Source organism: Carcharhinus amblyrhynchos, unplaced genomic scaffold, assembly GCF_965287045.1.
Source record: "Carcharhinus amblyrhynchos unplaced genomic scaffold, sCarAmb.v2.hapA scaffold_42, whole genome shotgun sequence".
In the NCBI taxonomy this organism is placed as follows: domain Eukaryota; kingdom Metazoa; phylum Chordata; class Chondrichthyes; order Carcharhiniformes; family Carcharhinidae; genus Carcharhinus; species Carcharhinus amblyrhynchos.
The window spans coordinates 1,905,609-1,919,856 of record NW_027649783.1 but is presented as its reverse complement, the minus strand read 5'-3'; the positions used below and the strand labels follow the sequence as shown (position 1 = coordinate 1,919,856).

At 44.3% G+C, this 14,248-nt stretch overlaps 3 non-coding genes across 3 annotated transcripts; all 3 read right to left on the bottom strand.

The window, feature by feature from the left end:
- Positions 1-425: 425 nt before the first annotated feature.
- Positions 426-497, bottom strand: trnad-guc (transfer RNA aspartic acid (anticodon GUC)). Its single transcript has one exon. It is a non-coding gene; the product is annotated as a tRNA-Asp (tRNA).
- A 2,942-nt stretch (positions 498-3,439) lies between these two features.
- On the bottom strand, positions 3,440-3,525 carry trnap-agg (transfer RNA proline (anticodon AGG)). Its single transcript is given in 2 exon segments — positions 3,440-3,475; positions 3,490-3,525. It is a non-coding gene; the product is annotated as a tRNA-Pro (tRNA).
- A 5,622-nt stretch (positions 3,526-9,147) lies between these two features.
- trnai-aau (transfer RNA isoleucine (anticodon AAU)) lies at positions 9,148-9,222 on the bottom strand. Its single transcript has one exon. It is a non-coding gene; the product is annotated as a tRNA-Ile (tRNA).
- Between the last annotated feature and the right edge of the window lie 5,026 nt (positions 9,223-14,248).

The following is a 14,248-nucleotide window of genomic DNA, read 5'->3' as shown; positions in this document are numbered from 1 at the left end:
TTCCTGCTCTTACAATCATGCATTAATATTCCATTCCTCACGCTGCATGAATCTTCACAACTCACAAACTCAAAGGGATTTCCAATATTGGAAAACATTGGAGGTTTCCTTTGCATTTTCAGGGATTTGGAATCAGTGGATCATCCAAAAATAGAACTGAAAAATATGAAATCACAGCATTTATTGACATTGTGCTAATGTCAGGGTAATATTCAAGGTGTTGACTCCGTGGCGTCGCCACGTCAAAGGTGAGTCAAAATGCTGATGAATTGAACGAACGTTGATCTCGGGTCACGAAAAGTTTCCGTACAAATGTAAAGATTTCCATTTTCGAAAGTTTCAATTCTTGACAGTCTTTTATTTTTGCCGTTTTCAAAATTAGAGAACAACACAAGTACAATTTTACGTAATAAAATTGCGATAAACTCCCCGTCGGGGAATTGAACCCCAGTCTCCCGCGTGACAGGCGGGGATACTAACCACTATACTAACGAGGAACTGACTCTGCGGTTGACGAAACGCATTGTACACTTGCCATTTACACTTCCGGAACGACAACTCACTTCTGACGAGATCAGTTATTTTCCCCAATACGGAGAACCATTTAATGCAGCAAACAGCGGCTTCAACGCATTAATTAAGACTTTTGGATTAGCAGGAAAGAGAATGAGATGGGTGCATGAAGAAAAAAAACACAAATCAGGTGGAGACAGAAAGGTGCGTTTCCCGTTCATATCAAACCGCATGTTCTTTTTAATTTTGGAGGAAAGACGGGGTGTCTTGAAGTCTGAACATGCTGGACAATCTCAGCTGGGCTCTCTCCACAGATGATGTCAGGCCTGCTGAGTTTTTCCAGCATTTTCATTTGTTGTTTCAGATTCCAGCATCGGCAGGATTTTGCTTTTATCGTGTCTCGAAATGTGTTTTTTTTCCTAAACGGCTGGAAGTTTCAAAGTGCTTTACAGCTGAGATACATTTCTTTCATTATATTGTCTTTTTATTGCCCGAGGTACAGGCGCAGATTGAGCAAATACATAAAGTCCTGTATCTCTCATCGTTTTGAAATTCGTCATTTCAGGAGCAATAAACTTTATCCAGATCCAAAATCCGAGGACGGATGAATAATTGTTCCGTGAATCTGACGTGATTTGAACACACATTCTTCTGATCTGGAGTCAGAGGCGCTACCGTTGCACCACAAGCTCACAGACCTTTCGGGCCTTTTACATCTGTGTTGTGTTTGGTGAATTCAAAAACCAAACAGGGAATTGTCTCCCTCTTTATTTTCTCGGGATTTAAATAGAATGGAAGGGTAACAACGAAGCAAAATTAACGAGAAAGTAGAAACACAACATTATCCTACAGGAGAAATGTGTTCTTTGTTCAAGAGATGATTAGAAAGGGCATTTTTGTATGACGAGGTGGCCCAGTGGTGAAGGCGATGGATTGCTACTTCATTGCGTTCTACACATTTGGGTTTGCATCCCATCCTCGTCGGAAATACGTCTTCACTGCCCTTTATTGGGGGTAAACTCAGTGTGTGGGGATGCGGCCTGGGTCGGATTGCTGTTGGTGTAGTCTCGATGGGCCGAATCCCCTTCTTCTGCACTGTGGGGATTGTTTGACTTTCGGGGCGGCAGTTTCACTTCTCTGAAAGCATTGATCCACCAGTTCCTTATCTAAAAATCCGACTCCAATGAGTTCCTGACCACAATCTTTGAATATCTCACCAGACAACGATGAAAAGTCCAACATGTCATTCTTTCCGCCGCAGCTGCAGCATTTATTCCCCATTCCCATAGAACATTACAGCACAGAAACAGGCCTTTTAGCCTTCCCTGGCTGTGCCGAACCATTTTTCTACCTAGTCCCACTTACCTGCACTTGAACCTTACCCTTCCGCACCCCTCTCATCCATGTACCTGTCCAAGCTTTTCTTCAATGTTAAAAATGAGCCCGCATTTACCACTTCATCCGGCAGCTCATTCCACACTCCCACCGCTCTCTGTGTGAAGAAGCCCTCCCCCCCCCAATATTCCCGTTAACCTTTCCCCTTCACCCTTAACCCATGTCCTCTACTTTTTTTTCCTCCCCTCGCCTCCGTTGAAAAAGTCTATTTGCATTCACTCTATCTATACCCATTATAATTTTGTACGCGTCTATCAAATCTCCCCCCATTCTTCTAAGATCCAGGGAATAAAGTCCTAACCTATTCAACCTTTCTCTGTAACTCAGTTTCTCAAATCCCGGCAACATCCTTGTAAACCTTCTCTGCACTCTTTCAACCTTATTAATATCCTTCTTGTAATTAGGTGACCAAAACTGCATGCAGTACTCTAAATTCGGCCTCACCAATGTCTTATACAGCCTCACCATAACATTCCAACTCTTATACTCAATACTTTGATTTATAAAGGCCAATTTTCAAAAGCACTCTTTACGACCCTGTCTACCTGTGACGCCACTTTTAGGGAATTCTGTATCTGTATTCCCAGATCCTTCTGTTCTACTGCACTCTTCAGTGTCCTACCGTTAACTTTGTATGTTCTAGCTTGGTTTGTCCTTCCAAAGTGCAACACCTCACACTTGCCTGCATTAAACTCCATCTGCCATTCTTCTGCCCATTTTTCTAGCTGACTCAAATCCCTCTGTAACCTTTGAAAACCTTCCTCACTGTCCACTACTCCTTCCATCTTTATATCGTCAGCAAATTTACTGAACCAATTTACCACATTATCATCCAGATCATTGACGAGCTTTTAGGGTTTGCCCTTCGCCAGGTGAATGGAGAGTTCTGGCCTCAGACAGAGCATATAACAGCATAGACAGTTTACAGATTACTGATTAGAATGCGAATCTTTACACCTAACCTGCAATTCAAGTCTTAAAAATGACGAAAATGTGAGTGGAAAGAGCATTATGCATAGGTTAAAGAGATGTGTATTGTCTCCAGACAGTACAGTAATTGAGGGTTTGCAAACCCAGACAAGTCACGGGAGGTTACAGATAGGGCGACATGAACCCAAGATCCCGGTTGAGACCCTTCCACATGTGTGCGGAACTTGGCTATCAGTCTCTGCTCAGCGACTCTGCGCTGTCGTGTGTCGTGAAGGCCGCCTTGGAGAACGCTTACCCGAAGGTCAGAGGTCGAATGCCCGTGCTATAAGGCAGCAGCAGCTTCCGATCCACCCTGTCCATTCCTTATATGCCGCAATCAGGTCTCCTCTCAGCCTTCACTGCTCTGAAGAAAACAGTCTGATCCAATCCAGTCTCTCTTCACAGCTCAAATTCTCCATCCCAGACAACGATCTGGTTACTGGTAAATGGACCATGTTCTGCAGTATTATATTCTCTGCAATGATTTCTCGGGAACTTGAATCTGCTCCTGATTTTAATCATTTTCGGAATCTACTTTGGAAAAAAAATAAAAATAATTCCGGGGCTCGTCCGGGATTTGAACCCGGGACCTCTCGCATTTTAATACCGTAACCCTAAGCGAGAATCATACCCCTAGACCAACGAGCCAACCACCAAAGCCGGTCAAACGGACATATTTTTTCAATATCTCCCACAGATTATTAACCATTTCTTTCGTAACAACATTGTAAAATCAGGAACGTTCCCGAACAATGTTCCATTTCACTGTCTGTTCTGGTGAAGATCAGAAGCAGTGATATCAGTTTTCACCACTCGCCAAGTCGACCTGTGGTTGTAACTCGTCAGTCGCGTCGGTAATCTCATTCTGACAGCCGGGTTTGATTGGATTTGATTTATTTTTGTCACATGAAATAGTACACAGTGAAAGGTATGGTTTCTTGCAGACAAAGCATACCGCACATAGAGAAGGAAGGGAAAAAGTGCTGGATGTAATACCACCTCATCTTTCTACAAATAAGGGGACCAAAACTGGACACAATATTCCAGTTGTGGCTTCATCAACACAATTGAAACAATATTTCTCTACTTTCTTACTCCAGTTCTTTTGCAATATATGCTTACATTCAAATTGCCTTTTAAATTATACATTTTACCCGCATACTGACTTTCTGTGATTCTGGACAGAGACAGCCAGATCCCTCTGCCCAGACAGATTTTGAAACTGCTTTCCAGAAGGATAATAATTTGCCTTTCGCATTTATCCACATTGAACTCCATCTGCCAAAAGCTATCCAATTCTCCGAGTATATCTAGATCCATCTGGAATATTTTTACATCCTCTTCACCGCCTGCTTTCCCACAAATTGTGTATTATTCACAAATGTTGCCCTGTTACACTCTGACCCTGCTTGCAGATCATTTATATAGATTGGAAAGAGTTGAGATCCGAGGACTGGCCCCTGTGGCACCCCGCTTGTTACAGTTCGCCAGCCTAAGAAGGATCCATTTTTCCCCCATTTATCCCGACCCTCTGCTCCCTGTCAGTCAGCCAATCCTCAATCCAATCCAGTTCTCTCCGCTGACTCCCAGGCACCAGAACATTTCATGGGAAAACTCTAACTGCTGTTACCTACAAAAAAAAACTACGGCCCAGTTCCTACATTCCTGACTCAGTAACACCTCCAGAAACAGCCCCAAAAAGAATGAACTGCAATGATTCAGTTTAATGGGGAAAATCAGGTCTGTATAGCAGCGACACGGCATGTGCTTCTGAGGTAACTATAGCGGGACTTACTCCCATATTATGAAAGTTTCGTGTTCAAATCACGTCAAGCGTCTGGAGCCTTTGTGCAGTTGGTTCCTGGATTTTATTTCTGGATAATGTTCCCGAAATGATCAATGTCAAAACTAAGATTGAAATGATATTTTAGGAATACTCCCGGTTTACAAGCTCAGTTTATATTTCTTTACACAGTTTTATATCGGAGCAATGTGTCAGGGATGTGATGTGTCCATTGCTTATAAAATCAAAGCAAACCCCACAGTCCCAGATAAATCTCGATGTCATCAAAGAGGAGAACTGACTGGCGGTGATTTAACCGAGGATTCACACCTCAGGCCAGGAGCAAGGCTGAGAACGCGGCCTTCATAAATAACCGCGATATTGCATAGAAACATAGAAGACAGGAGCGGGAGGAGGCCATTTGGCCCTTCGATCCTTCTCTGCTATTCATCACAATCATGGCTGATCGTCCAATCAGCAGTCTAATCCTGCTTTCTCCCCATATCCTTTGACCCCATTCGTCACAAGTGCTAAATCTAACCGCTTCTTGAATCCATTCAATGTTTTGGCATCAACTACTTCCTGTGCGAATGAACTCCACAGGCTCTTTGCGTGAAGAAATGTCTCCTCATCTCCGTCCTAAGACGGGAATGAAACCCGTGCTGAATAAGATGCCCGACCAACTGAGAGAAACCTGCCGCCCAAGGTGACACAAATCAACAAGAAGGGTGCAAATTTAGTGCCAACAAAACCAGGATAACCCCTGGGGCAGCAGCCAAGTGCCCCACTTGGATGTGAATGCGAATATCATAGCAAAGGGTGGCTTTGATCCATCATCTTCGGGGTTATGGGCCCAGCACGCTTCTGCTGCGCCACTCTGCTCTGCACACACTTGCTTTCTGCCTTTTATCAAGAACACAAGGGTAGGGAAACTCGGCCGTTGTCAGAACTGTCTCTGAGTTTGGAATTCTGTCTGTATTTGTCCAGCTCTGGGGTTGTAGGATGGGACTCAGGTTCAGGACTCTAGCTGCGGTTGGAAAATGGATAGAGACACGTTTTAAATATAATGAGGATGGAGATGGAATTCAAATCGATTTGCGCAGGCCGGGTATTCGTTGAGTGAGTGGATCAGAATGGCCGGAAAGTTTAAGACGCTGTTTTCAGGCATCACATTTCTCTGAAATCCCAATCCTGACGGTGATTTTTCCGTATCGAGGCACCATCCAAACCCGCGAAATCTTTCAGCTGGAAGCACAAGGGCAGCAGATGCAGAGAAACAAGGACCACCTGCAAGTTCCACTCCGAGAGACACACACCATCCTGACTTGGAAATATATCGCCGTTTCTGTGGCTGTCTCACAATCCTGGAACACCCTCCCAAACAGCACAGTGTGTGTACATACACCATATGGACTGCAGTGGCTCAAGATAGAACTTACCACCCAATTAATACTAGATAAGGAATGCTGGCCCAGTCCGCGACAGCAACATCCCGTGAAAATAACATTTTGAAAAATCATCTGTGTCGGAGTCGGGGAACATTTGACTTCAGATTAGAAAACTATGGGTGTCAATTAAATCCTGAAGGCGGATACTTTATACCAGATGTGTGTCTGACATCATCTGTGGAGAGAGAGCAGCTGAGATTGTCCAGCATGTTCAGACTTCAAGACCCCGCCTTTCCTCCAAAACTAAAAAGAACATGCAGTTTGATATGAACGGCAAACGCACCTTTCTGTCTCCGCCTGATTTGTGCTTTTTCTTCATGCATCCATCTCATTCTCTTTCCTGCTAATCCAAAAGTCTTAATTAGCTGTTTGCTGCATGAAATGGTTCTCCGTATTGGGGAAAATAACTGATCTCGTCAGAACTGAGTTATCGCTCCGGAAGCGTAAGTGGCAAGTGTAGAATGCGTTTCGTCGTTTCGTGAGGCAGCTCCTCGTTAGTATAGTGGTTAGTATCCCCGCCTGTCACGCGGGAGACCGGGATTCAATTCGCCGCTGGGGAGTTTATTATAACTTTATTATGTCAAATTGTACTTGTGTCGTTCTGCAACTTTGAAAACGGCAAAAATAAAAGACTGTGAAGAATTGAAACTTTCGAAAGTTAAAATCTTTACATTTGTACGGACACTTTTGGTAACCCGAGATCAACGTTCGTTCAATTCATCAGCATTTTCGCTCACCTTTGATGTGGCGGTGCCACGGAGCCAACACGTTGAATATTACCCTGATATTAGCACAATGCCAATAAATGCTGTGATTCCATATTTTTCAGTTCTATTTTTGGATGATCCACTGATTCCCAGATCCCTGAAAATACAAAGGAAACCTCCAATGTTTTCCAATATTGGAAATCCCTTTGAGTCTGTGAGTTGTGAAGATTCATGCAGTGTGAGGAATGGAATATTAATGCATGATTGTAAGAGCAGGAAGGTTCATTTCGAGCTGGAAAATATTTTGGTGAAGCCACCGCTGGAGGACAGTGTGCAGTTCCGGTCAAATCACTACTGTAAGGATATGATTCCACTGGAGAGGGTGCAGTGTCCATTTACCAGGGACCAGATCGTTGCCTGGGGTGGAGAATTTGAGCTATGAAGAGAGTCCGTGCAGACACCATTCACGGTCCTATTCTCATCAACCATCTTCGTCACTTCCTTGAAACACTCGATCATGTTCGTGAGACAAGAGCTCCCCTTTACAAAAACATGTTGTTTCTCACTAATATGTCCACTCATGTCCAAGTGGGAAAATATCCTGTCTCGAAGAATCCTCTCCAATAATTCCCCGACCATTGATGTCGGGCTCACCGGCCTGTAATTACCTGGATTGTTGGTGTTACCCTTCTTCAACAAAGGAACAACATAGGCGATTCTCCGATCATCTGGGACCTCCTCTGCAGCCAGTCAGAATACAAAGATTCCTCTCAAGGCTCCAACAATTTCCTCCTTGTCTCTCTCAGTATTTGGGGTATATCCCATCAGACCTATCTTGTCGACCCTAATATTTCTTCAGGGCACCAATACCTTCTCCGTGTTGATCTCAACATGACTCAAACCACCTGCACATCCTTCCCCAGACTCATCATCATACACGTCATTTTCGGTCAACATGACGCAAAGTTCTCATTTAATACTTCACCCATTTACTCTAGCTCCACGCATAGATTCTCTCCCTCGCCCTTGAGTGGGCCAACCCTCTCCCTGGCTACCCTCTTGCTCATTATGTATGTATAAACAGCCCTGGGATTTTCCTTAATCCTGCTGGCCAGTGTATTTTTGTGACCACTTAGTCAATTGTTTCATTATATTTTTCATCTTCCACATCAGGTTAAGGAGCGACGCTCCAAAAGCTCATCTTACCAAATAAATCTGTTGGACTTTAACCTGGTGTCCTGCTGCTACTTAATGTGCCTCCCCCAGTCCAACGTCAGCAACTCCGCGTCTGTCTGTGAGAGAATGGAATTAATACTGTATCTGTCATCCATGATCTGCAGACAGATTTGCTCCTCTATCTCTTCCTCACCACACTTCCCTTTTTCCTTCTCTATCACTTCTGTTCACATTGTATTGAATAGTAATTGCCTGGTGTTCTATGTGACTGATGGAGTCACTCTGTCCGTGGTACTGTTGGGGACTCAATGTGTATTTGCCAGTTAGTGGGAGCTGAGAGTGACTGCGGGGTTCATTCCCTCCCTGCGATGCTCTGTCATTTTGGGATTAATGTTGTAACTGTCCTTCTCGGTCACTATATGAGGGGGACTGGGTTTACTTTTACCAATCAGTCTCTGCACCTGCCTGTGGGATTCATCCTCTAATTGTCAGTCTCTGGCTGTGTAAATCAATGTGTACTCTTTAAATATCAGAGAAGAGAGAAAATTACAGCACAGGAGCAGCCCTTCAGCCCTCTGAGCCTCCGCCGACCATGCTGCCCATGTGAACTAAAACCTCCTTTCAGTCTGTGGCACTGAGCCTGCTTTCTGCTCAATGGGCCGAGTGTTGGCAAGTGGAATTAGTTGGGCAGGCCAGGGCATTTCATGCATCACTGTAGATTCGATGGGCCAAAGGGCCTCTTCTACACTATCCTATTCTCTGATACATGGCCTTACAACCTAAGCTTGGAAAATTATGTATTCACAGATAATGTATTTTGGGTGGGTGTCAGTATAAACTGCAGAAATTTGGTTCATGTCTTAAAACTCACAGTTTGTTTTCCCCGCATAGAATTGTTGATATTTCAAACACTTTGTCTGAATTTGTTGTGAATGCTGAAAATGTAGCGACTTTTAGAACACTTCATCGAATTATAGAAACCCTACAGTGCAGAAAGATGCCATTTGGCCCATCGAGTCCGCACCGACCACAATTCCACACAAGCCCTACCCCTATATCCCTCCGTATTTGCCCCTCATCTCAGGACATTCAGAGACAATTTCAGCATGGACTACCGTGCCACCCAATACCGTTCAGTTTGAGGGAAGAGGTAAACTGGCCCGTACGGGGATCGAACCCGCGAGCCTTGGCGTTATTAGCACCACGCTCTAACCAACTGAGCTGACCGGCCACGTACCGATTGCTGTCCACGGACGGTTATCGCGGCAGCACGGTAGCATAATGGTGAGCACAGCTGCTGCACAGCTTCAGGGACCTGGCTTCAATTAGAGGAGTTTGCACATTCTCCACGTCTCTGTGTGGGTTTCCTCCGGATTCGCCGGTTTCCTCCAACAGTCCAAAGACGTGTGGGTTAGGTTGATTGGCTGTGCTAAAATTTGCCCTCAGTGTCCTGAGATGCGAAGGTTCGAGGAATTAGCGGGTAAAAAATGTAGGGATATGGGGGTAGGACCTGGGTAGGATTGTGGTCGGTGCAGACTGGATGGGCTGAAGGGCCTCTTTCTGCACTGTAGGGTTAAAGAAAAACACTTATCAGAAACATAGTGTGATTTCTATATGTGTGTTGCCTGATGTTGTTGTTGCTGTTCTTGTTTTTATTCATACTGGGACTGTGTTTTCACTGACTGGCAATGAAGACAAATAAATAAATGTCTCATGATCGAATTGAATGGTAGAACAGAGTCAACGTGCCATGTGCAATGTCTGTTCTTAATTGCTGTGTTCTAGTGACTGGAAGAGACGGAACGATGGATACTGAGGGAAATAAGGGTAGAAATTGCAGTGGTAATGGAAGCAATTTCTAACCCAGCTCGTTATATGGGCGGTGCCAAATGAGTGGAGAATTGCAAACGGTAGACACCTCTTCAGAAATGGCTGTAAGAATCAGTCCAATCAGTTTAATATCGGTTTAATTGTTAGGCCGAAGGGCCTGTTTCCTTTGCTGTGTTCTTCTTTGTTGTTCAATGTGTAATATTCTCCAAATAATAACCGGAGGACAAAAAAAAATCCCACCTGTGCTGATGCACAATAATTAAGGAAAGCCCCTCAGTAATCCCATAGTTAATGAACTTGATCGAGATGTTCATGAGGGTAATGGAAAAGGCGAGGATTCAAATCCCATTCCCGGCAGTGTTTGGGGGAGGCAGTGGACAAGTAATCCAGAGATCCTGGGTAATACTCTGGGAAGCTGGGTTCAAATCCCAGAAGGACAGATGGTGAAATTTTAATACAAGACAAACCTGGAATTAATTATCCATTTTTATAAAACCCCATGCAGTTTACTAATGTCCTTCAGGGAACAAAATCTGTAGGAGGAGGGTATTTGAATCAACAAGTCCAGAGTTAACAAAAACATGGATGAGGGTTTCAGGTACAGTTGAGATCAGGTATTATCAACAATGTGTGAAGTTACACAGCTGGAAACAGGTGGCCTTGGTGCAGGAACAGATGTGTGGTCAGAATCTCATTTCCAGGTGGAATGATGTGCCAAGGTTATATGAGTTTGTTTCGGCCTCGACAGTGACCAGGGAGAGTGATGGAGTCATTGACTGGGAATGGAATTTGTGGTGGGACCTTTGGCCCTCCAGATGTTTCATGGGGAATTATCTGCTTATCGAGTACAAGCTGCTGGATAAGCAATCTAATAATTTAATAAGAGGGATTGGTTCTGAGAGCTGATGGTGAGCTGGAACTGGGTATTATCAGCTTACGTGTGAAAACTAACACTGATCTTAAGATTATGAGACCGAGAGGTGAGGTCTAGAAATAGGAGGGAGCCAAGGATAAATCCTTCAAAGATTCGGGAGGTAACAACACAGGAGGGAGAAGAGTGACCATTGCGGGTGATATTGTGCCACTGACCAGAAAGGTAAGAATGGAACGAGGCCAGTGCAGTCTTCCCCAGCTGGAAAACCATAGAGTATAGAACATTACAGCGCAGTACAGGCCCTTCGGCCCTCGATGGTGTGCCGACCGGTGGAACCAATCTAATGACCCTCTAACCTAAACTCTTCCAATATTATCCATATGCCTATCCACTGACCATTTGAACGCCCTTAAAGTTGGCGAGTCCACAGCTGCTGCAGGCAGGGCATTCCACACCCTTACTACCCTCTGAGTAAAGAACCTACCTCTGACATCTGTTCTACAATCCTCACCCCTCAATTTAAAGCCTTGTCCCCTCGTATTAGCCATCACCATCCGAGGGAAAAGGGCTCTCACTGTCCACCCTATGCAATCCTCTGATCATCTTGTGTGCCTCAATTAGGTCACCTCTTAACCTTCTTCTCTCCAACGAAAACAACGTCAAGTCCCACAGCCTTTCCTCATAAGGCCTTCTCACCATACCAGGCAACATCCTGGTAAATCTCCTCTGCACCCTTTCCAATGCTTCCACATCTTTCTTATAATGCGGCGACCAGAGCTGTACGCAATACTCCAAGTGCGGCCGCACCAGAGTTTTGTACACTTGTAACATGACCTCACGGCTCCGAAATTCAATACCTCTACTAATAAAAGCGAACACACCGTACGCCTTCTTAACAACCTTATCAACCTGGATGCCAACTTTCAGGGATCTATGCACACGTACAGCGAGATCTCTCTGCTCGTCGACACGACCAAGAGTCCTTCCATTAGCCCTATATTCTGTACTCCTGTTCCTCTTACCAAAGTGAATCACCTCACACTTTTCCGCATTGATCTTCTACACTTTGCTCAATCTATTCTTCACAACAATCCTTGAACTGATGTGATGGGAATTTCTTTCGCTGAGAGAAGCTACAATCCCAACACTGAACATCCTGTTGAATAGTCAGGGTCTAAGACAAAGAGGATCGCATTTCCCCCTGAATCTGCTGTGTTTTTCTTCAATGTTCCATTCGAATGACAGCCTGAAAGGATAGCTAGTTAACAGAAGTTTATTCGCTGAAAAAAAAATAGTGCGCCGAAGGCTCGTTGGTCTAGTGGTATCCGGTCAGTAAAGTCAGTATGCGGGTAAAATGTATAATTTAAAAGGGAATTTGAATGTAAGCATATATTGCAAAAAAACTGGAGTAAGAAAGTAGAGAAATATTGTTTCAATGTGTTGATGAAGTCACAACTGGAATATTGTGTCCAGTTTTGGTCCCCTTATTTGGGGAAAGATGAGGTGGTATTACATCCAGCACTTTTTCCCTTCCTTCTCTATGTGCGGTATGCTTTGTCTGCAAGAAACCATACCTTTCACTGTATACTATTTCATGTGACAAAAATAAATCAAATCAAATCCAATCAAATCCGGCTGTCAGAATGAGATTACCGACGCGACTGGCGAGTTACAACCACAGGTCGACTTGGCGAGTGGTGAAAACAGATATCACTGCTTCTGATCTTCACCAGAACAGACAGTGAAATGGAACATTGTTCGGGAACATTCCTGATTTTACAATGTTGTTACGAAAGAAATGGTTAATAATCTGTGGGAGATATTGAAAAAATATGTCCATTTAACCGGCTTTGGCGGTTGGCTGATTGGTCTAGGGGTATGATTCTCGCTTAGGGTTACGGTATTAAAATGCGAGAGGTCCCGGGTTCAAGTCCCGGACGAGCCCGGGAATTATTTTTATTTTTTTCCAAAGTAGATTCCGAAAATGATTAAAATCAGGAGCAGATTAGAGTTCCCGAGAAATCATTGCAGAGAATATATTACTGCAGAACATGATCCATTTACCAGTGACCAGATCGTTGTCTGGGATGGAGAATTTGAGCTGTGAAGAGAGACTGGATTGGATCAGACTGTTTTATTTCGAGCAGTGAAGGCTGAGAGGAGACCTGATTGCGGTATATAAGGAATGGACAGGGTGGATCGGAAGCTGCTGCTGCCTTATAGCACGGGCATTCGACCTCTGACCTTCGGGTAAGCGTTCTCCAAGGCGGCCTTCACGACACACGACAGCGCAGAGTCGCTGAGCAGAGACTGATAGCCAAGTTCCGCACACATGTGGAAGGGTCTCAACCGGGATCTTGGGTTCATGTCGCCCTATCTGTAACCCCCCGTGACTTGTCTGGGTTTGCAAACCCTCAATTACTGTACTGTCTGGAGACAATACACATCTCTTTAACCTATGCATAATGCTCTTTCCACTCACATTTTCGTCATCTTTAAGACTTGAATTGCAGGTTAGGTGTAAAGATTCGCATTCTAATCAGTAATCTGTAAACTGTCTATGCTGTTATATGCTCTGTCTGAGGCCAGAACTCTCCATTCACCTGACGAAGGGCAAACCCCAAAAGCTCATCAATGATCTGGATGATAATGTGGTAAATTGGTTCAGTAAATTTGCTGACGATATAAAGATTGGAGGAGTAGTGGACAGTGAGGAAGGTTTTCAAAGCTTACAGAGGGATTTGAGTCAGCTAGAAAAATGGGCAGAAAAATGGCAGATGGAGTTTAATGCAGGCAAGTGTGAGGTGTTGCACTTTGGAAGGGCAAACCAAGCTAGAACATACAAAGTTAACGGTAGGACACTGAAGAGTGCAGTAGAACAGAAGGATCTGGGAATACAGATACAGAATTCCCTAAAAGTGGCGTCACAGGTAGATAGGGTCGTAAAGAGTGCTTTTGAAAATTGGCCTTTATAAATCAAAGTATTGAGTATAAGAGTTGGAATGTTATGGTGAGGCTGTATAAGACATTGGTGAGGCCGAATTTAGAGTACTGCATGCAGTTTTGGTCACCTAATTACAAGAAGGATATTAATAAGGTTGAAAGAGTGCAGAGAAGGTTTACAAGGATGTTGCCGGGATTTGAGAAACTGAGTTACAGAGAAAGGTTGAATAGGTTAGGACTTTATTCCCTGGATCTTAGAAGAATGGGGGGAGATTTGATAGAGGCGTACAAAATTATAATGGGTATAGATAGAGTGAATGCAAATAGACTTTTTCAACGGAGGCGAGGGGAGGAAAAAAAAGTAGAGGACATGGGTTAAGGGTGAAGGGGAAAGGTTAAAGGGAATATTGGGGGGGGGGGGGGAGGGCTTCTTCACACAGAGAGCGGTGGGAGTGTGGAATGAGCTGCCGGATGAAGTGGTAAATGCGGGCTCATTTTTAACATTGAAGAAAAGCTTGGACAGGTACATGGATGAGAGGGGTGCGGAAGGATATGGTTCAGGTGCAGGTAAGTGGGACTAGGTAGAAAAATGGTTCGGCACAGCCAGGGA